The 23,345-nt window shown below is 44.9% G+C and overlaps 1 protein-coding gene across 1 annotated transcript in view; it reads left to right on the top strand.

The window, feature by feature from the left end:
• LOC138259921 (uncharacterized) overlaps positions 1-23,345 on the top strand; it is a 676,397-nt gene that overhangs the window by 148,903 nt on the left and 504,149 nt on the right. The window lies entirely within an intron of this gene.

The following is a 23,345-nucleotide window of genomic DNA, read 5'->3' as shown; positions in this document are numbered from 1 at the left end:
TGTTCAGAATACCTTTGTGTGTCCCGGATCCTGATTGCTCTGACGGAAATGATCTTTCATTCGTACCAGTAACTTCTTATGTGACAAACGACGTCCACACTTATGAACAGTGTTCTTCAAATTCAACACAAACGGATGGAATAGTTTACTACGAACCACCAAGAGACACATCTGTCAATTCTACCTTTCTGACATCAGCTCCTGTATTTGCAGGAACTACTTCTGGATATTTTGCCAACTTCAATGATTCTCTCACTGATTCTTCTACATCTTCGGCAATACCTGAATAAAGAGCACGTAAGCTGTTCACTTACCTTAAAACTGTCTGGTTTGTCCATGGAACTATCTATGGGTCCTGTTAACTGTGCTTGCCTTTCTTCTCTGAATTGGTGTAGGAAGCTGGCTCTGTGTATACTACTCTCAAAAATGAGATATAGTGTGCACAGAGTCCAGGGGTTCCCCAGAGGCTTAAGAGGTTAAAGTAGATAACACCAATGCTGTTTTGTCGTAGTGTGGTTGAGCAGTTTGGCTTATCAGAGGGTAGTGCAAAGCATTTGTTGTACACACTCAGACGATAGAAAGAGCACACACTCAATGACTTAACTTCAGACCAATGTTTTTTATATAGCAAAAATATATTTTCTTAGTTTATTTCTAGAACCACAAGATTCAAGTTGCAGGTAAGTACTTCACTAGATTTGTATTTCACACGTGTATCAATTGTACTCTGAAATCAATATGTTATACAGTTTTTGAAATATTGGCAATTATCTGTTTTTAAAGTTAACACTGCAATTTTCAGAAACAGTTCCTGTGTAAAAGATATTTTAGTACAGTTTACAGGTACATACTTGACTTACAGTGCCAGTCTCCAGGGGTTAGGATATCCACAGGTTGGGGTTAAAGTTAACCCCAAACTCCTTCCCCTCAGCATCACTGGGCCAGCCGGGTGCAGAGGTCAAAGTTGAGTTAAACTTAACGTGGGATCCTGTGGAGACTGGGGGCACTCGGTTTCAGATCTGCGTCTTCGGAGAGCACACCTGGGAGGTTTAGAGAAGCACTGGGGGGGCACAAGTAGGCACCAAGCATACATCCTTAGCAGCACATGGGCGGAAGGGTGCAAACAGAGCGTCTGGCTCCCTGTGCTTTTCTATGAGGGGACCCCGAAGGTCACTCAGATGCTGCAGGTGATGTACAGGGGGTCGACTTGGACAAACCACGTGCTGGACAGGGAGGAGGGATGCCTGCTGAACATAGCTGCACCAGAGGTCGGGTTCTCCAAGGCCTGGCGGCTGCCGGCGCAATAGTCTTTAAGGTGTTGATATCTTTGTCTGTACCTTTCGTGGTCAGGGGGGTCTTTGGGATTCCCTCTGCAGGCGTTGTGGTGGAAAAGTGAACTCATGGGGGGCACTTATTCACAATCGCCTGGGGACTCTCTCTGGCTGGATGGGCCCCCTGGGCAAGCATTGAGTGCAGGGTGGTCAGGACTCACAGATCCTGGGAGGCTCTGGAGTCACTTGGCTATTGATTCTTTGTGGACAGGGCTGCTGTCCTCAGGAGTTCTCGGTCCTCTGTGATGCATGGCAGTCCTCTGGAGCCTGGCATATGGCACTAGTCCCACTGGATGCATTGCTTTTTTGTGCAGGTACTCTGAAGCAGGAGACTGGCCGGTAGGGCTGGGGCTAAGTCATTTTGTGTCGTCCTTCTCTGTGGGGGTTTCAGCTATGCAGTCCTTCTTCTCCAGGTGAGGTCTCCAGGAATCTGGTGAGCTGAGTTCAGGGAGACCCTTAAATCCTAGATTTAGGAGCGTTTCAGGGGGTCAGAGGGCAGTAGCCAATGACTGCTGTCCTTGAGGGTGGCTGCACTCTTCTTTTGTCCACTCTCTTTGGGGTGGGGGGCACAAACCTAACACTATTGGTCCCTGTCCTTTAACCCAAGATGGAGGATTCCGCAGGGAGGGGGTCATGTCAACTCTGGACACCTTAAGGGTGGCACTAACTGGGGTGGTCACTCCTCTCCTTTTCCCTAATTTTCCTGCTTCCCTAATTTTCCTGCCGGACTTGCGGTCAAAAGTGGGGCTTTGTCCGGGGGGGCGGGCAACTCCACTAGCTGGAGTGCCCTGGGACACTGTAATCCGAGGCTTGAGCCTTTGAGGCACACCATCAGGTGCTGCAGTTCCTGCAGGGGGGAGGGGTGAAGCACCTACATCCAGGACAGGATTTGTTTCTGAACAGAGAGCACCACGGCTCTTACCTCATGTGATTAGAAACTTGTCTGAAAGTGGAAGACTGGCACAGACTGCTCAGACATGCGCCAGCAGTTTGGCTAGCATACAGCTTGATACCAAACTTCCCAGTATTCAGTGAGGCCATTATGGAGCTGTGGAGTTCATAATGACAAACTCCCAGACCATATGCTCAGTATGGCTACACTGCACTTACAATGTCTAAAAATGAACTTAGACATGGTAGGGGCAGATTGCTCTGTGAACTATGCCCTCAACTGTGGTTTAGTGCGCCCTGCCTTAGGGCTGTAAGGCCTGCTAGAGGGGTGACTTATGTATGCCACAGGCAGTGGTTTGTGGGCATGGCACCCTGTGAGGGGTTCCCTGTTGACTTTGTCTTTTCTCCCCACCAGCACACATAAGCTGCAAAGGCAGTGTGCATGTGCTCGGTGAGGGGTCTCCCAGGGTGGCATAATGCATGCTGCAGCCCTCTAGGAACTTCTATGGCCACAAGGCCCTTGATACCATGGGTACCTTTTATAAGGGACTTAACTGAGTTCCAGGACTGTGCCAATTGTGAAAACAAAGTTACAGATTTTGGGAAAGAACACTGGTGCTGGAACCTGGTTAGCAGGATCCCAGCACACTTTCAATCAAAGTTGGCATCAATGTCAGGCAAAAAGGGAGGGGGTAACCATGCCAGTGGCGCTTTCCTATACCCCCCCCCCCAACCAAACGAAAGAGCATGAGAGTAACCTTTCCCTAGAGAGTCTTCATTATCTAAGTAGAAGAACTTGGAAAGCCCGTCTCCATTGGTATGTGCAGTACCAGGTCTTTGTTCCACTGAAAAGTCCTTTCCCTGTAGGGATATGGACCCCCTCAAAAGTTTAGGGTTCTCACCTTTCATTTGCATTCGCCATCTGAGAGGTCTGTGGTCAGTTTGAACAGTAAAGTGAGTACCAAATAAGTATGATCCCAGCTTTTTCAGGGACCAAACCACAGCAAAGGCCTCCCTCTCAATGGCATTCCAATGCGGCTCCCTGGGGAGTAACCACCAGCTAATGAAAGCAATAGGCTAGTCAAGGCCATCATCATTGGTTTGGGACAGGACTGCTCCTATCCTATCCCATGTTCAGAGGCATCTGCCTGCACAGTGAACTGCCTAGAATAATCTGGAGCTTGAGTACTGGTGCTAAACACATTGCCTCCTTCAGGGTGCCAAGGGCCATTTGACAGTCAAGAGTCCAGTTTACCTCTTTGGGCATCTTCTTGGAGGTCAGTTCTGTGAGGGGAGTGGCAATAGATCCTTACCCCATCACAAACCTCCTGTAATACCCAGTCAAGCCAAGGAATGCCCTGACTTGAGTCTGGGTTTTTGGAGCTTCCCAGTCCAGAATTGTCTCAATCTTGGGCTGCAGGGGTTGCACTTGGCTAACTGTGCCCTGCCCTATTTGGCACTTTGATGCTTTAATAGTGATGCCTGCTGATTGTGAGGCCTGCAAAACCTTCACAAGCTGGACCAGTTGATCCTGCCAGGTGGAGCTAAAGACAGTTATATCATCTAGATATGCTGGACTGAAGGAACTTGTTTCACCAACCTTTGGAAGGTGGCAGGGGCATTCTTTAAGCCAATAGGCATGACAGGAAACTGATTATGCCCATCAGGTGTAGAGAATGCTGTCTTTTCTTTTGCTCCAGGCGCCACCCTAATTTGCCAGTACCCTGCAGTTAAGTCAAAGGTACTTAAGAATTTGGCTGCACCTAATTTGTCAATTAATTAATTTGCTCTGGATATAGGGTGTGCATCTGTCTTAGTGACAGAGTTGAGCCCTCTGTAGTCAACACAGAACCTAATTTCTCTCTTGCCATCCTTGGTGTGAGGTCTTGGGAGTAAGTCCACTGAGCTAGCCCAGGGACTGTCAGAGGGCTCAATTACCCCTAAATCTAGCATCTTGTTTATTTACACTATGATGCTCTCTTTGACTTGGTCAGACTTTCTGTATATTTTTGTTTTGACAGGTAACTGCCTCCTGTGTCCATATCAAGGGTACACAAGTGTGTCTGTCCAGGGGTCAAAGAGAAGAGCTTAGCATACTGCTGTAGGACTTGCCTGCAGTCAGTCTGCTGTTGGGCAGCAGAGAGGGTGTCTGAATAGACAATTCCATCTACTGATCCTTCCTGAGGGTCTGTTTAGAGGAGGTCAGTGAGAGGTTCCCTCTCTGCTTCCTGATCCTCATCAGTAACCATCAACATGGATATATCTGCCCTATCATTGTCGAGTTTCAGGAGGTTAACATGGATCACTCTCTTGGGTTTCTTGCTAGTGCACACGTCCACCAAGTAGGTGACCTGACTCTTCTTTTGTAGGATTGGGTAAGGGCCACTCCATCTGTCTTGAAGTGGCCTGGTAACCACAGGCTCCAGAACCCAAACCTTCTTCCCTGTGTGGAACTCTACCAGTGCACCCTTTTGGTCATACCACTGTTTCTGGAGGTGTTGGCTGGCCTCAAGATTTTTGGATGCCTTTTCGATGTATTCAGCCATCCTAGATCGGAGGCCAAGCACATAGTCCACCACATCTTGTTTTAAGCTTATGGAGAGGTCTCTCCCAGCCTTCTTCAACAAGTGCCAGTGGTCCCCTTACAGGATGGCCAAACAGACATTCAAAAGGGAAAAACTCTAATCTCTTCTGCGGCACCTCTCTGTCAGTGAAAAGCAGGCACGGCAGGAGGACATCCCATCTCCTTTTGAGTTTTTCAGGGAGCCCCATGATCAAGCACTTCAGTGTCTGGTTGAATCTCTCAACAAGACCATTAATTTGTGGATGGTATGGTGTTTTGAATTAGTAAGTCAGGGGGCTCCTCGGGATTCCTTCGGCAGGCATCGTCATGGAGGGTGGAGAGGTCAAAGCAGGTTGGGCACTTGCTCACAATCGCCTGGGGACTCTGTAGCTGGTTGGGCCATCTGGACATCGGCCACAGGCGTCAGGTGCAGGGTAGACAGGACTCACGGATCCTGAGAGTCTCTGAAGTCTCTTGGGTGTTGATTCTTTGTGGACAGTGCTGCTGTCCCCTGGATTTTTTCGGTCCTCTGTGATGTAGGGCAGTCCTTTAAAGCTTGGCAGAGATCGCTGGTTCTGCTGGAAGCGTTGCTTTCTTTGTGCATGTTCTGTGAAGCAGGAGACAGGCTGGTAGGGCTGGGGCCAAGTCAGTTTGTGTTGTCCTTTTTCTCTGCAGGGGTTTCAGCTATGCAGTCCTTCTTCTGGTGAGGTTGCCAGTAATCTGGTGAACTGGGTTTAGAGCGGTCCTTAAATCCTGGTGTTAGGGACGCTTCAGGGGTCTGAGGGCACTCATGTTTGTTTCTGGCCACAAAAAGCCCAAAGGCTCGCACCCCATGTGGTCAGAAACTTATCTGAAAGTGGCAGGCTGGCACAGACCGGTCAGTCCTAAACTAGCAGTTTGGCTAACATACAGGGGGCATCTCTAAGATGCCCTCTGGGTGAATTTCTTAATAAATCCCACACTGGCATCAGTGTGAGTTTATTGTGTTGAGAGGTTTGATACCTTACTTCCCAGTATTCAGTGAAGCCATTATGGAGCTTTGGAGTTCGTAATGACAAACTCCAAGACCATATACTCAATATGTCTACATTGCACTTATAATGTCTAAGAATGGACTTAGACACTGTAGGGGCATATTGCTCATGCAACTGTGCTCTCACCTTGCATTAGGGCTGTAAGCCGTCCTAGATGGGTGTCTTACCTAAACCACAGGCAGTGCTTTGTGGGCATGGCATCCTGGGAGGGGTGCCATGTCAACTTTGCCTTTTTTACCCCACCAGTACACACAAACTGCATAGGCAGTGTACATGTGCTTGGTGAGGGGTTCCCTAGGGTGGCATAATACATGCTGCAGCCCTTGGCGACCTTCCCTGGCCTGAGGGCCCTTGGTACAGTGGGTACCCTTTACAAGGGACTTGTGTGTGCCAGTTTTGGACACAAAGGTACAGATTTTGGGAAAGAACACTGGTTCTGGGGCCTGGTTAGCAGGATCCCAGCACACTTTCAATCAAAGTAGACTTCAATATCGGGCAAAAAGTGAGGGCGTAACCATGCCAACAGTGGCACTTTCCTACAGTAGGTTTTGTCATCATTTATTTTCTGCTAATACATGGTCATTATCTTCCTGGATGCTCTGCTTTTGAACTTATGTGAAGACCCATTTGTCTTCACATAAGGTCCAAAGAGACTTATGTCTAGTGAACATTTCAGCTATTCTGATTCCTGGTGGGGTTTTTTGGGATAAAGTATTCTTTGATGTATTTTGGCAGATGGAGGTCCTTAAAATACCACATATGTTTAAAGTGTCAGTGAATCATATAACACCAGGTGTAGTTTCTGATGACTGGGATGTAAAAACAGATGATTCTATGCTTTCTGAGCTTGAATGTATACTCTATTTGAAAGTGAAGATGTTTATTAAACAACTGCTAACTATGGCAATATGTTCTGTTACATTCATTACAGACATAATTCCATACATAAAGTTAGCACCCTGAGAACTGTTAACAATTATACACAATGGGAACATTGTCCAACCCCACCAGTGGTGAGGTCTAAATCATATATGGAAAGGTTTGCTTATTTTACTAGGCAGGATGTAAGGAATGCTGAGTCTTATTATTTGAAAATACCCCCTATGAAACTGCTAAATGGTTTGCTAACAGATACTAGATTGATTTATTCTGATTTCTTTGCTTCCCAGTTGGTGATAGAAGGCTATGAATATTGGTTGAAGTCAATTGACTTTAAAAAGTGTTTGGGGAACTAAAGATTGGCAAACGGAGGGAAGCTTTGTTTAGAGCGGGCCGTATTCCATTGCAGACTATATTCTCAAACACTATACAGCAAACTAGCTGTCAAGGCTTTGGGAGAGTTAAGGAAATTAATGCACCCAGTATTCCCTCACCAGCTAAATTTAATAATTGGCAGAAAATAATAAACGTCACTGAAGAACAGCTCGAAGGGTGGGTCTAGAAAGGAACATTTTACACAACGCTTTCAGGCCCTGATGGGTGGTTATTGTGGCCAACACACACAGTTGGTTGTAATGCATGTTTTATAAACTCCACATGGGGTTTTAGAGCGAGCTGACCTGACCCTCGTTAAATATTCTCACCACACATAGCGTAGGAAAATTATCCCAACAGTGGCTGAAATCTTCCATACTAGCAGGCATAAAGGAACACGTCAGTGTTCTATCAGAAGATGAAGATTTACTGTTTGTCCTTTTGGGCACCAGAAAACCATGAAAAAAAGGTAAATTTTATGCAATTTATAATTAAATTTGGAAACTTTCCCAAATAGAAACTGCAGCCGGGCTAAGCCAAATATATCAAGCAAAAGCTTACATAAAGCATTAGCCATTGTAGATAATGGAATGAACACCTTGTTCAACTGCATGTACACCCTCAGCAACATTATTTCTTCGGAGAGCGGCCTTATACAAAATGGCATGTCATCTTTACAGCATGGACAAAGCCATCTAAGGTCCATTATGCAGTTACGTCGAACGTTACAAGTCCTCAGAAGCAGTCATGTAGCATGGCAATATGTTAGCTCGAAAGACCTGTTTGCTGCATTCAATTTAACGCTACAGCAACAAATAATCGCTAAGAAAGAAGCGACTTATGTCATGCTTAACATTGAAAAGTTAGAAAAATTCCTTGTTACTGTGGCGGAAATACCATCTGCCGTCTGGTTAATTCATGGGGTTATTATTCTGCCTATTTCCACACTTCAATTCACATCGTGCTTGAAGCACATTCCTGTAGGCGTATATGAAAGACTAGGAGATAGTTACATTCATGAGGTGTGGGAGCTGCCCTTCTTGTGCAAATGTTTCAGTGGCATTAAAGAAGTCTTTCTTAGTGGAAGTGAATACGAGACTTCTGTCAGCTATTCAGTGATTTGTAAATAGCTGTCCTTGCACGGAGCATGTAACGCTTCAGTAGCAAATTTAGTTTATCTGAAGGGAGTTCCTGTCCCTTTGATTTGTCCAACGTTTCAGCTGCTCTCGAATGGGAGCTATGTCCTTCTGAATAAAGAGAACTGTGGTGGAATGCGAGCTAGAATTGCCTGTGTCGTTTCGGCCTCCCATATTGTCACCTGTTTCGGTAATGTGCTTTTTCCTCCAACACAACAGATGAAAGTAGCAGAGATATGGCCTCATATTGCTACTTCAAATGTACATTTTGACAAGTTGAACAGACTGAAAGCTCTTTTGTTTCAAAAACACGTGGTGTGTACATCTGCCCGCAAGACCTATGCTCTCCAAGTGGTGAGATCATCTGCAGAGATTCACTCCCTCTTAAATACTAACTTTCCAAGACACTTCAGTGAATTAATTGGGCGAATCTTTAACACCTCAAGGCACCACTGGAATTGTACATTTATTTAAGGCTGTTGTTTCTGGTTTAGTCAGCACGTTTTCCTCTATATATGCAGCATCATTCCTTCAGCCATACACTTAATTTTCTTAGTGTTTTTTGGGATTCCCTTTTACTTTGGCATTAATTGGCAGCATTTTACTTTTACTGTTCTTTCTCTGCAATGGCTGCCCCATCTCAACAAGGAGGACTAGTGGCTCTTCCACCAGCCCACCTGTGTCATGAAGGCATGATGCAGTACTCTGGAGCACCACTCCTGGAAGAGCTGGAGTGAAACTGGTCTCTGTCGTTGAGACTGGTTTTGAATTGTGTGCAGCCCATCCTTCACTGCTTGTGGTGCCCTTTTGAGCATGCACTGGAAGTATGTCTTGCTACGCAGTGAATACCTTACTTAACCCCTTCGCTGCCAGGCCTTTTCCCCCTCAGGTGCCAGGCCTTTTTTTGGCTATTTGGGGCATGGCTCACTTAGGCCCTCATAACTTTTTGTCCACATAACCTACCCACGCCAAATGTGCGTCTTTTTTTTTCAACATCCTAGGGATTCTAGAGGTACCCAGACTTTGTGAGTTCCCCTGAAGGAGACCAAGAAATTAGCCAAAATGCAGTGAAAATTTCGTTTAAAAAAAAAAAAAAAAAAACAATGGGAAAAAGGGCTGCAAAAGAAGGCTTGTGGTTTTTTCCCCCAAAATATCACCAGCTTCCCAGCTTTCAGGAACAGGCAGATTTGAATCAGAAAACACAATTTTTCAACATAATTTTGGCATTTTTCTGGGACAATACCACATTTTTATGATTGTGCTTTCAGCCTCCTTCGGGTGTGAAACCAATGCTGGATCCCAGAATCCTAAACATTTCTGAAAAGTAGACAATTCTGAATTCAGCAATGGGTAATTTGAGTAGATCCTACAAGGGTATCCTACAGAAAATAACAACTGAAATAAAAAATAATGAAATTGAGGTTAAAAAAACAGCCATTTTTCTCTACGTTTTACTCTGTAGCTTTTGCCTGCCATGTCAGATGTTTTAAAGCAATATACTGTTATGTCTGCTGGACTCTTCTGGTTGCGGGGATATATAGGGCCTGTAGGTTCATCAAGAACCCTAGGTACTCAGAACCAATAAATGAGCTGCACCTTGCAGTGGGTTTTCATTCTATACCGGGTATACAGCAATTCATTTGCTGAAATATAAAGAGTGAAATATAGGTATCAATAAAACCTTTGTATTTCCAAAATGGGCACAAGATGAGGTGTTGAAGAGCAGAGGTTATTTGCACATCTCTGAATTTTGGGGTGCCCATACTAGCATGTGAATTACAGGGCATTTCTCAAATAGACGTCTTTTTCAGCACTGTCTTATGTTTGGTAGGAAAAAGTTTAAAGAAAGACAAGGAGCAATAACACTTGTTTTTGCTATTCTATGTTCCCCCAAGTCTCCCGATAAAAATGGTACCTCACTTGTGTGGGTGGGCCTAGCGCCTGCGACAGGAAATGCCCCAAAACACAACATGGACACGTCACATTTTCCCGAAGAAAACAGAGGTCTTTTTTACAAAGTGCCTACCTGTGGATTTTGGCCTCCAGCCAGCACCTAGGAAAACCTAGCAAACCTATGTATTTTTTAAAACTAGACACCTAGGGGAATCCAAGATGGGGTGACTTGTGGGGCTCTCACCAGGTTCTGTTACCCAGAATCCTTTGCAAACCTCAAAACTTGGCCAAAAAAACACTTTTTTCTCACATTTCGGTGACAGAAAATTCTGGAATCTGAGAGGAGCCACTAATTTCCTTCCAGCCAGCATTCCCCCAAGTCTCCCAATAAAAATGGTACCTCACTTGTGTGGGTAGGCCTAGTGCCCGTGACGGGAAATGCCCCAAAACACTATCTGGACACATCAAAATTATCAAATAGAAAACTACCTGTTCTTGCGGGGGGCACCTGTGTTTTTGGTCCTGGGCTCAGCAGCCATCTAGGGAAACCTACCAAACCCATACATTTCTGAAAACTAGACACCCGAGGGAGTCCAAGGAGGTGTGACTTGCGTAGATCCCCCAATGTTTTCTTACCCTGAATCCTCAGCAAACCTCATAATTAGCTAAAAAATAAATCACGTTTTTCCCACATTTCTGTGTGGGATCACTGCACCGTGACAAATTTCCTACCACCCAATGTTCCCCTCAGTCTCCCGGTAAAAATGATACCTCACTTGTGTAGGTGGGCCAAGTGCTTGTGACAGGGAAGAGCCAAAAACATGTTGAAATTGAGGGGGAACCAAAGTGGGTCCAAAGGGGCAGTTTGAAAAAAAAATTTTTAGGCTGACAAGTGCAGCAGAAATTTTATCGGTATAGATAAGACAATGGTGGGTGTTAGGAATTTTGTGGATTCCTGCAGATTCCGGAAGGTTCCATCACAAAAATATGGGAAAAATGTGTGCTTTCCAGCAAAGTTGCAGGTTTTCAGGGCATTGTGGGTAAAGAAATGGTGTGGGGTGCATGTGAAGCACACCACCCTGGAATCAACTAGATGTTTCGTTTTCAGATGTGTTCAGGTCCTGGTGATGTTTCTACGTGGCAGCGTCCTGAAGTAAAAAAAAAAAAAAAAAAAAAGTGCAGCCCTCACCATTCCAAGTGGGTCAATTTTGAGAGTTATCAAGCTCTCATGGCCCAAATGTAAACCAAAAATAATCAAATGTCCTCTTGCTTGCCATGGGATAAGATGTTTTAGTCTGCGGGGGAGAGCTGAAAGACTGTTAGCCCCTTCAGTTCGGGTGGGGGCATAACCAGGTCCATACTGATGGGTAGCCACCACCCCACTATTTTCTTTTTTTTTTTTTATTCCCTGGCATCTAGTAGACTTTCTGTTCCCCCGGGGTGTGGATTGGGGGTAATTTCCCAATCTGTCCACTGGTGGGCAGAAAAACTTTGGCCCCATGGCCTAAAAATCTTTTGCCCCCTTGGGGGAGCGGCCCTTGCCTAAGGGGCCACTCCCCTTATGCGCAAGTATGAATCAAATAAATAATCCCTGGTGTCTATTGGTTGGCAGAATTGGCCTAATAATAATTTGCTAATAATATTAGGCTGATCTTCCCCTGGGGGAGCTGAAGTGGCTTGAAAATCTTTTGCCCCCCCTGGGGAGCGGCACTTGCCCAAGGGACCGCTCCCCTTATGCGCAAGTATGAATAAAATAAATAATCCCTGGTGTCTTTCCTTTCTTGCCTCCCCCACCCCACCTCCCGGTCGGAAGAGAAATGCAAAAGCATTTCTCTTCCTGGATAGCATCTGAGGTGACCTCTGAGCAGGTCAGCGCGTGACGTCATTAGATGTCACTTTGGGTCGGGGGTGAAAGGGGAAGCGATTCCCCTTTCATCCCTGATGGAGGGGTGTGGCTAGGGAGCCCACGGGGGAGCACTAGCGCTTCCCCTGTCGGCCCTGTGCAGGACGAGCTTGTGTCGTCCCAGGCACACGGCAACCGTGTGCCTGGACGAGACCAGCTCGTCCGGGGCATGGGAGGGGTTAAACCCTGATCTGTTGATGCTCTCACTGAAGGCTCATTACCAGACATGCACATTAAGAGTGTGTTTGTTGCAGGAAGCTTCCTGTGAGTTGCCCTTTGTGGACCAAGTGGCTCTTGGTGCTGCAGTACCTGGCACTGTACGGAATGTTGTCACCGCGGCTGGATCTGAGGCTATGGAGAGTGCTCTCTTGCCCCCTTTGTCAATTATAGATGTAAAAATGGCAGTTTTGCTTTAGGCTTTTTAGGGACTTCTACACTTTGAACCGACAAGGGGAAGGGTGTTGTGAGGTTACTCTAGCTATTACACAGGCACATTATTTTAGCCTAGGCCTACAACTTTTGCCCTTCACTCCGATACATTCATTTTTATTCTTTTTATTTTAGCAAAAGCTTTATTTTAGTGGAGATGTTTTTATTATGTTATCAGCTTGTCCTTTCGCACAGAATTCTGTTATTCTTTTCTCTACACAACATTTTCATTCTGTGCTTCATTGAAGGCTGAATGTGGTAAGTTATGAGTTATTGACGGCACAAAGCTTTCATCATGTCTCCAACTCCTATACACAGGAACATATGTGTTGTCGGGGCAGTTTTTCTCTGAACACCAAATGTTTTATTATAAAGCACCTCACTGCCCCCTACACCATAGATGGGAATTCCTACCAGTTGCCATCGTATTCTGCAAGCCGCCTTGGTGGTTTCTGCAGAGACCTGATGCCTTTTCTCCCTCCATGTGGGCGGATTCTCAGTAAACCAACAGACCGCTTCTTTACCTACAGTCACAGGTATGGGGGATGAGTTTCTTCCAGGGGGACTGATGGGAAGATTAGGGCTTACACTGTCATGAACTTGTATAGAATCTTAGTAGTGCAGGTATGTATTCTAGAACCATTGTTGACAGTATGGTGGGAGTTTTCTTATGTTTCACTTTCCTTGTTACTGTCTGGCTTTTATTATGTTTTATCACCCTTATAATCGAAATACAGTGCCTTTGTACATAGCATTCAGTTTATTCAATAAAACGTATTGAACCTAGTCTTGCTTCTGTTTATCTTTGTGAGACATATGTAACTGAGAGAAAGGGGTACGATCTGTTCCACCATGATTTTCCTGAGAAATCTAAATGTCATGCGAAGAGCTGCTACAAATCACCTTTAGTCTTAGGTACTGGTGAGCTGCTGCTAGCTGGCTGGAAGTGTTAGGCTGACAGCTGTTACACGACACAGGATCAGACTCAGTCCCCTGTGCTCGGTTGTGCTGCCGTCCAAATCCAGCAGTCCTGTTACTGTAATGGGAGTCTGTACGACAGGACAGTGGTTTTCCTTGGAGCGTTTCTCATAAGACACCCCTGAAAGAGTGATAATCAGATAGAGACTTGTAGTTGCAGATGCCTTACCTTAGAATTTTCCCCCAGGCGTCAGATTGGATCCAGAGATTTTTCTTCGAGCATTACCCTTGCACGTTGTTAAGTGGCATTGGTCAACTCCGTGGACCTCGTTGGCTTCGTGGTTGCCGTGATGAAGTCGGGGTCGTATATAGATGCCGCCTCAGCTCATTGACTTCAGTTCTTTTCTTTCTGTGCCATACGCTGATCCAGAGATCCCTGGTAGATTTTTGACCGACTTCAACACTTTTGTAGAGTTCTTGATGATGTTTTTGGTGCGTCGAGGATGTCCCATTGCCGGTTTCAAGCCTTGCAAGGCCTGTCACTGCATGATGTCGGTGACCAATCCCCCGGGTCTTTTTGGTGCCTGGAGCGCAACCACGACCCAAAGTCATGCTCGGAGTGCCGGGCTATGCACCTGAAGGCCTTGAAGAAGCACTCCCTCAAGCTCATGGCGGCCGTACACTCGACTCTGCATCGATCCCAGTCTCGCTGAGGAGGGAGGTCTTGAGACCGCTTGCGGAGACACCACCACACGTCGTCCTCAACATGTGGTCGCTCAGGTAAGAAGTCGTCAAAGAAGGGTAGGCATCCTTGGACTTCACCATGCCGTTCAGCTGATGCGATGTGGGAGGAGCATCGAAGCTTGAGGTCTCTGTCCTCGGAGCCTACTTCTTGGTCCGCTACACGCCTCCCCGACTTACCGGGAGCCAGATCGACCCCTGCCCAATTCAAAGAATTCTATGAGGCCATGCGTCCTCTGAAGAGGAGCATTGGCTTTCCACCTCAATCATACTAAAGATTTCCGGGTGGACTTTAAACTCTTTGTTGGATATGTGAGTGCGAAGGAAGGGAATGCAGTGCAAAAGCGTACCCTCTCACAATGGATACTACTTTGCATCAAAATGTGCTACGCTTTGGCAAAGAAGCAACCCCTTGACGGCTTGTGCGCTCATTCCACCAGAGCACTTGCTGCCACCACAGCTTTAGAACGTGGAGTTCCTGTCCTGGATATCTTTCATGCAGCAACGTGGGCATCCCTGCACACATTTACTAAACAGTACTGCCTCGACAGTCAGGTCCACCAGGACAGTTTTTTGGTTGTTCGGTCTTGCAGGACTTTCTAGTATGATCTTGGTTTGCAGCCACCAACGAGGATGGCATTGCTTGAGTATCTATTCTAAGGTAAGGAATCTGCAACTAGAAGTCTCCATCAGATAAACAAGTCACTTACCTTCCGTAACAATTTATCTGGTAAAGGCATATTCAACTTGCAGATTCCTTACCGACCCACCCATCCTCCCCGCTTGCGAACTGATCCCTAAGGACAGGGAATCCCTATTCAGGGCCTTAGCTCTGGCGCACCATTTTCAGTGTTCTTCATGGCTCTGTACTTTGGCGTGGAAAGTTGCGAAAAGAAACTGACGTCACCATTCTTAGGTGGCGTCTACATACAATTCCTGATGTCATCACGACGACCACGCCAACGAAACCCGTGGAGTTGACCGATGCCACATAAGGACGCGCAAGGGTACTGCTCAAAGAAACATATCCGATCCAGTCTGACGTCTGGGGTAAGTTCTAAGGTAAGGAATCTGCAACTAGAATATGTGTCTACTAGATAAATCATTACCAAAGGTAAGTAACTTGTTCTTTAGTGTGAAATGCATTGGGAACTTCATTATGATATAAATAATGGCAAGAAAGGAAGAATATCATGTTATAAAAATTGTGCAAACTCTGTCAAGGTGTACATAATATGAGGAATGCACAAATCTTGAATAAAATCAGGAGAAAAGTAGAAAGGGGAATGACATTTGTTTCAGACGGATTGGAACCAACTGAGTTCCTGAAACACCTATCAAAATCTAGTTGTCAGGGGACGAGTGAAACAGGCAGTCTGGGATAGGTTTCCACAGCTTTGGCTAACTTCAATCAGCTCATATTGCGGTGCAGTTTTGAACTTTGCTGTACTGTTTTAAGAATTTGTACAACTAATTTTTGGTTTAATAATGCTTCATCGAGTTGTGTAGCAGAATACATCATAATACATCATAACATAATATAGAAATGTATGGCAGTGTGTATTTGAGATAATATCAGATATTTAAAATATTAAACCAGAACTCATTACATTCGAATGTAGTAAAATTTGTAGGCAGATAGCATGCCTCATGAAGGAAAGAAAAATAGAACAGTAGCATTTTAATACATTTTTAAAGAAAATGAAAAAGGAAAAGATAGAAAAAGAGAAAGGAGGAAGTGGAAAAAGGAGAAAGTGCCTGTATTGAGAGAGTGAAAACTAAATGCAAAAACTTCTAGTAGTGTTCAACCCCTATATAGAAAAGAGGAAACATCATGGAGACTTATGCATCCACAAGTGCACCAGCAGGTTTTACATGTGTATTAGAAAACAATTAGAAAATGGCAACGAGAACAGATCTGTGTTAATAAGTAGTTCACTGGAGTTTACATTTGCTTTATCTTTAATCTGTGAGGAGCTGTGGGAGACTGATTGGTCCCTCTTCACATTCTGCAGAGAGGCCCAATCGTTTTGCATCATGCCACTGTAACACATGCAGCCTAAATGCCCGCACCTCTTAAGTAACATAACATGATTTATTTTTTAGTACACACTGCGGCATTGATTATATAGATCCCTTCTTGACCCTATATACAAATAAATCCCATCTTGTGATGGTAGTTACTTCATGTTAACCCCAAAATGGATCACTATATATTTTCATTAGTTATTCTCCACTCCTTATGTACCAGGTTACTAGGTAATCATATTACTTTCCTAGTGTGTTAATGAGTACTACATCATCTCACCCCTCTGTCCCCACAAAGCTGCAGTCATGGTACTCATCAATGTATCTTCTCAAGAGTGAAATAAGAAAGGGTGTGCACCTTAGTGATCTGTTATCTATATGGGTTCATAGGGATGCATTGAATGATTTTTTATCTCCCATTATTTTTTTTAATAAGGACCAAGTGATATCATAATTTAGGCCCTCCCTATCTGTGTGTAATCTCTACACACATCTTTGTTTATGCCACAATAAAAATGTTGACATGTAATTACTGGTTTGTTTTAGTTTCAATTACGAGCTATTCCATTTCATCCACATAATGGTTCTTTGTGACATAATGGTTTGTTAGTTTTGTGGGGTCCCGTTTACACCGGATAATGCTTGTGTTCCCGTATTCGTAATTTTACTTTACAATGGGGGTTCTTAATCCTAACGCGATTTGTGTGATTCTTCTCGTAAATTTACAGAAACTGCATTTAACACAGTGTGAATGATCTACAGGACTGGGTAGATTACACAAAGTCTGCTGTACTTCATTGGTGGGCCCTTGCTTGGTCGTGTATGAACCACCATGTCCCGAATGCTTCTAGCTCTTTTGAAAGCATGCATTGGTTGCGGAAAAATTAAACTTCACGAAGTCAAGATCTTCCATTTATCTTTATTAAATTTCTGTACACCTTTTGATGCAGGACTGAAGGTGGATAGACAAATAATTCTCTCCTCCTTAGGTTTTACAGTAGGTTCACGCAACTGGTCCCTATTGTTGCGTTCTCTTTTCCTTGCTCTTTGGATCAAATGTCTTGGGTAATTCTTCTCTGATAGTTTCCCTGACAGTTTTTCAGCATGCTTGTAGCAATTCTTCAGATTTGAGCAATTTTGTCTCAACCGTGGGAACTGGCCTACCAGTAGGTTCTCTCTCAGGGCCCGAGACTGGAAACTCTCAAATCTCAGTAGGTTACTCCTGTCCTTAGGTTTATAATAAAATTGGGTCTCTAAGATCCCGTTCCTGGGCTGTATCAAGATATCAATAAAGGGAAATTCTTGCTCCCCAATAGTTGTGGTAAATCTTAGATATGAATTAAGAACATTTAACCAATCAGAACAAATCATTGCCTCTTCTTTTGTCCTCTTCGATATCAATAGGATATCATCAATATATCTCTTCTAAAGCCTGATTTTCTCAAGGAAGGGATTGGAGTCACGTAGGACAAAATTTTTCTCAAAGCAGTTTACGTATAAGCATGCCAAGCTCAGCGCAAAAATGCTGCCCATAGATGTCTTGTGGACTTGTAAGAAAAAAGCACCTTCAAACCCAAAATGATTCTGGGTCAGTGCGAAATGTGCTTCGTCCAAAATAAACTCTGGAGGTGTGATAGATTCCCATTTGGTATTGTTTAGAATGTCTTCTATTACCTCCAATGTTTCTTCTTGGGGAATGTTGGTATACAATGATTTTACATCAAGGCTCATCAAAAGTTTGTTCTCACTGTCAGATTTCATGTTCTCTAGTTTATTTAAAATGTCTTTAGTGTCCTGTACGTATGTGGGCATCAGCTTCCCTAGTGGTCTAAGGAACCTATCACAGAATTGAGATAGGGGCTCGAGGGTAGAACCAATTCCCTATACTGTTGGTCTTCCAGGTGGGGGATTTGTCTCTTTATCAGTTTTTGGAAGTATGTAGAAATAGGGTGTTTTTTTGTTCTTTTGTCTTAAGAAACCACCTTCCTCTTTGGTTATCCGCCCATTCTCCAATCCTTTTGTAACCAGGAAGTTAATCTCTTCCACAACTTTGGAGGTGGGATCTTTGGACAAACGCATATAATTCCGTGAATCTTTGAGTATTCATAAACATTCTTCCCTGTACATATGTTTGGACATTATTACCATGGCCCCGCCTTTGTCTGCTGGCTTTGACAATGCTGGTGTCTAAGGTCAAAGCGGACAAGGCGTCCATCTCAGTTTTGCTTATATTATGGAACAGTTGGTTATGTTTCTTTGTGAGATTTTCTATTTCTTTATTCACAGCCTTCTCAAAGGCCACAACCTCTGTAGACTTTGGGCGTAGACCTGTATTGATCTGTTCTTTCCTGTTATAGGTAGCTGGCCTGGTGTATGGTGGATACCTAAGGTACTTACACCTTATACAAGTTCCAGGTATCCCCTATTAGTGTAGTGTAGGCAGTGTCTAGAAGCCAGGCTGTCTAGAGCTAGCTGTGGAGCAAAGTTCATGCAATACCGATGTACTCACACAACACTTACACACATGAAAGAAAACACTCAGTGTTACAAAAATAAAGGTACTTTATTGTGATAACACAGCATCAAAAATACTATGGAGGCAATACTCTCTTAGGAGGTAAGTAACACACAAGTTATATACACTAGTAGTCAGAAATAGGCATAAGAATCGTTAGAAAACAGGGCAAAACAGTGTAAAACACAATAGAGAATAGTAACCCTAGGGGGCGCACAAACCATATACAAAGCAACATGGAATGCGAGAGTTGGACTCCCACCTAGGTAAGTGGAGTGTGTAGAGGGGTGCTGGGGGTACCAAGAAAGCACAAAGGTAAGTACCATAACAATCCCCAGTGACCAGGAAAGCAGGAGTAAATCACTAGAATTTCCCCAAAACACCCACTTAGAAGAAAAGTAGAGAATTGCAAAACCCAGAGGAGACTGCAAGAAACCAACTGTGGATTCCTGAAGAGGAAGACCTGTGGAAAGAGGGCACCAAGTCCCGAAGACACAGCAGAGTCCAGTGGGGGCAGGAGCCCCTACCCACCAAGCTGAGGATGCAGGAGTTGGTTGACGGTAAAGATGGAAAGTCAGCACTGCAGCCCAGGAGATGGAGCAGAGTTCCTGGAGGATGCAAGTAGTGTCCCACGCTGGAAGGAAGATTACAGTCGGGTTTGCATGTTGGGGTTCCACCAACAAGCTTTGGCACAGGCAAAGCTTGCGGAAAGTGCTGCTGCCGGGGAACGGCAAGGCCCAGGAAGACTCAACACAAGAGGGCAGAGAGCCCACAGAAGCACAGGCAGCACTCACAGGAGTCCCACAGGAAGGGGACACAGAAGTTGCAAATGGAGCCCACGCAGCAGTACGAAAAGGAGTCCCATGCTGTAGGACAGCCACTCGGGGAGCTGTGCGTTGCAGGAACGAGTGCAGGGGGCTGGGGCTACAGGATGCCTGAAGACCCCTTGGAAGAAGTGGCAACAAGTCTTGGCAGCTGCAAAAAACACAGTGCACAGGGGTATTGTCCTGCGTGGGAAGGCAATGGCTTACTTCCACCCAAGTGGGACAGCTGGTAGCGAGGACCGACAGGACCACTTCCGACCACCATCCGTGATGAAGGATCCACGCACCTCAGCAGGAGCGGGGATCCAGGCCACCTGTTATCGTTTCTGTTGGTGTCTGCAGATGCAGGGGAGTGACTCGATCACCCCAAGGGAGATTCCTTATTCTTTTCTGTGCAGGCTGAAGACTGGCTGTCCTCAGAGGATACACGACTGGGGAAATGTTGCAGAAGCTGGAAGGAGCCGTGGAAACAATGTTGCAGGAGAAGTCTTCATCTGTGTTGCAGATTGTTGCGTCCTGGATAGTCCAGATGTAGTTTCTTCGATCAGAAGTCGAAATGGAGGTTGCATAGGAATCTTGCTGGAATCTTGCAAGCCAAATCTGAGAAACCACCCAAAACAGAGACCCTAAAAAGCACTTAAAGGGGCATTGGTCACCTATCAGGAGGGGGCTCTGACGTCACCTGCCTGACCTGGCCACTCAGATGCTCCCAGAGTTCCCTGGCAACCTTCGATCCAAGATGGCAAGGCTCAGGGACCCTCTGGAGGACCTCTGGGCACCACCCTTGGTGTGGTGATGGACAGGGGAATGGTCACCTCTTTCCAATGTCCACTTTCGTGCCAGAGCAGGGACTGGAGGTCCCTGAACTAGTGTAGACAGGTTTATGCACAAAGTGCACCAAATGTGCACTTTAAAGTATACTAGTGGATTGGGGAGGCTACCCCTCCCAAGTCAAGTAACACCTATTTCCAAAGGGAGAGGGTGTAACATTCCTCTCCCAAAGGAAATCCTTTGTTCTAACTAACTGGGCTTGAGCTGCTCAAGCAACAGGAGGGCAGAAACATGTCTGTGAGGTGGCAGCAGCTTGGGCTGCCTGAAAAACCTCAGAAGGCTGCAGGAGCAATGCTGGGGGTCCTCTTAGGAGCCCCCAGAGTGCATGGAATCATACAACCAATACTTGCAAAAGTTTTGGTGCATGATTCTGACCTGTTTGATTCCAAACAAGCCCAGTTTTGGAGTTACCATAATACAGCTGGACATAGACAGTGACCTGTGTCCAGTACACGCGTAAAATGGTGTCCCCACACTCACAAAGTCCAGGAAAATGGATTTGGAGTTTGTTGGGGCACCTCTGCTAGTGCAGGGGTGCCCTCAAACACAGGTACCTGTACCCTGCCCTCTGGGCTGGGAGGGCCTACCATAGGGGTGACTTAATTATAGTGACTTGGTTTAGGTTCCTGTAGTGAAAACGGGTGAATGCACCCGTTTCACACAGGCTGCAATGGCAGACCTGCAGAACCCTTTCCATGGGCCCCCTGCGGGTGGCAGAATAACTGCTGAAGCCCATAGGGATCCCCTGGAACCTCAATGCCCTGGGTACCTAGGTACCATAAAATAGAGACTTACATGGAGGGACCAGTATGCCATTTGTGGGAAGAAAAAGGTACAATTTAGTGGAGACAGCAAAACTACTGAGGTCCTTGTTAGCAGGAACCCAGTAGGCACAGTCAAGCATACTGACAATAGGCAGGTAATGGGAATAACCATGCCAAGAAAGAGGGTACTTTCCTACAGTGATATTTCCTTTGAAAACTCCTGCTGTTAGTGGGTGTTTAAACAGATGGCAATGCTTTTAAGGCTAAGGGGGTTCAAGCTCAAGTAGGTATACCGGCCAAGCAGAAAGTTTTATGGACTGGGAGATTTCAGATTTTTTCTGAAGTGCAAGAGACAAGAAAATCCCTTTCCCAGTTGGGAAATTAGGAGGGTCCAGTTTAGCTTGTGGATGGGGGGCTTTTGGGGTGTGGTTTAGTTTTGGGGGTGGGAGGTGGTAGGGTAGAGGATGGAGGGCAGTTGGGGGCCAGGGGGAGAGGTAGGGGGGAAGGGGAGGCCAAGGAAGGTAACTGACTGTGTCGCACCTAAAGCAATGATAAATATGATGTATATGTGACACTAATGGGGCTCCGAGTAGACCCCCATCAAGATAGGCAAACAGTGAAATTATGGTGGTACATCAGTAACTTTCTCAGATGGTGGGCTTGACAGTGATTAGTCTCGCTGTTGGTGGACTTAACAATAGAGTGAAGAGAACCTATTTTTTCCTGGTGCATACAATTTAAGCCCAACATAATCTTATTGCAAGAGACTCACTGGATAAAGGAGAGAGAGACCAACAAGCTGCACTCTCTAAGGCACTGGAACTGTTTTTTCTCTTCTGCTAATTTCACCCAAAGGGGGGTAGCAATTTTGGTGTAAAAAACGAACTGCAAGTGAGATGCCAACCCCTGTATTGTAGATGGTGAAGGGCACTTCATAAGGCGACTAGTCATAAAGTTACATTTCCCTCTTAATATGATCCAGTAACTGATAATCCAACACATTTATGGAAGCTGGGGTGGAATTAAATAATTTGCAGGGAGAGGCTTTAATTGGAGGTGACTTTTATGTTGTACCTGATTTGTTGTTAGACTCCTCCAACCCCTATAGGGTGCCAAGGAAGAGACACATGAAATGATTTTTAAAGATATTTCTCTCTGGAGAGGTGGTCATCTGGCGGGTAAATAAGGCAGAAGTTAGGTTCTACACTTATAAAAGGATCAATACAGCTTCTCGGATTGATATTTTATATATATATATATATATATATATATATATATATATATATATATATATATATATATATATATATATATATATATATACTTTCCCTATTGTTGGTAACTTGCATTATGCTAACAGCATGGCGGATCATTGGGCGGTAGTTTTGAAATGTGCCATCCCTGTGCCAAGCAGCTTTAAAAAGTGGATGATGGATAAAACAATTATTTAGAAGAAGGATGTGATAGATCTGAGCCTATTAGATTTATGACCCGTGAGGTATCTGCAGATATAGCAGTGATTTAGGAGGCTTTTAAATGTACCATCAGAGGGATCCTCATATCAGTACAAGCATTCAGAGTAAAGAAAAAGAAGGAAGAACTAGCCAGTCTTCAAGCAGCAGCAGTTTGAACCTATCAGGCTGTAAGGTCACCCACTTCAGTGGATAGGTGAATTATTGTAAAAGGAACGATGAGGATTTTTTTCCTACAAAAGGCATTGGTCCATAATTAGACCTTTCTAAAACAAGTCTATGAAAATATGGGATATAAGCTGTCATATTTTAGCCTGTAGGGCCAAAGAAAGGGAAAACTGTAATTTGATCACCAGAATGAGGAACCTCCAGACTGGGTGTGCACAGAAAAGGGAAATAAAATAAACAAATTATTTTTCGAGTACTGTGCCAATCTGTACTCCGATGATCAGGCTGGAAGTTCAGGGCATGAACAGCAAATTGATGACTTCCTTAAAAGAAAAAAATTGCCCGCATTGATACAAGCGGTTTTCTCAATTGTTTTAAGCCGTGTTTCAGAAAGGGGGGTGGAAGAAATCCGAAGACAGCTTCCCAGTGGTAAAGCCCTAGGCAGGATGGTTTTAGCTGGGAGTTTATACAAAGGTTTTGTATCTGTTTTATAACGGTCCATGACGATTCTTTTTAATCATCTGCTTGCTGGTCGTCAGGTGCCACACTCATTTCAGAGCGGGTGTAGGAAGCTGGCTCAGTATATACTATATCAAAATTAGATATAGTGTGCACAGAGTCGAGGGGTTCCCCAGAGGCTAAAGTAGATA

This window comes from Pleurodeles waltl, chromosome 2_1 (genome assembly GCF_031143425.1).
Source record: "Pleurodeles waltl isolate 20211129_DDA chromosome 2_1, aPleWal1.hap1.20221129, whole genome shotgun sequence".
NCBI lineage: Eukaryota > Metazoa > Chordata > Amphibia > Caudata > Salamandridae > Pleurodeles > Pleurodeles waltl.
Note: the sequence above shows the minus strand (reverse complement) of the source record. Positions and strands in the feature narration are given on the sequence as shown.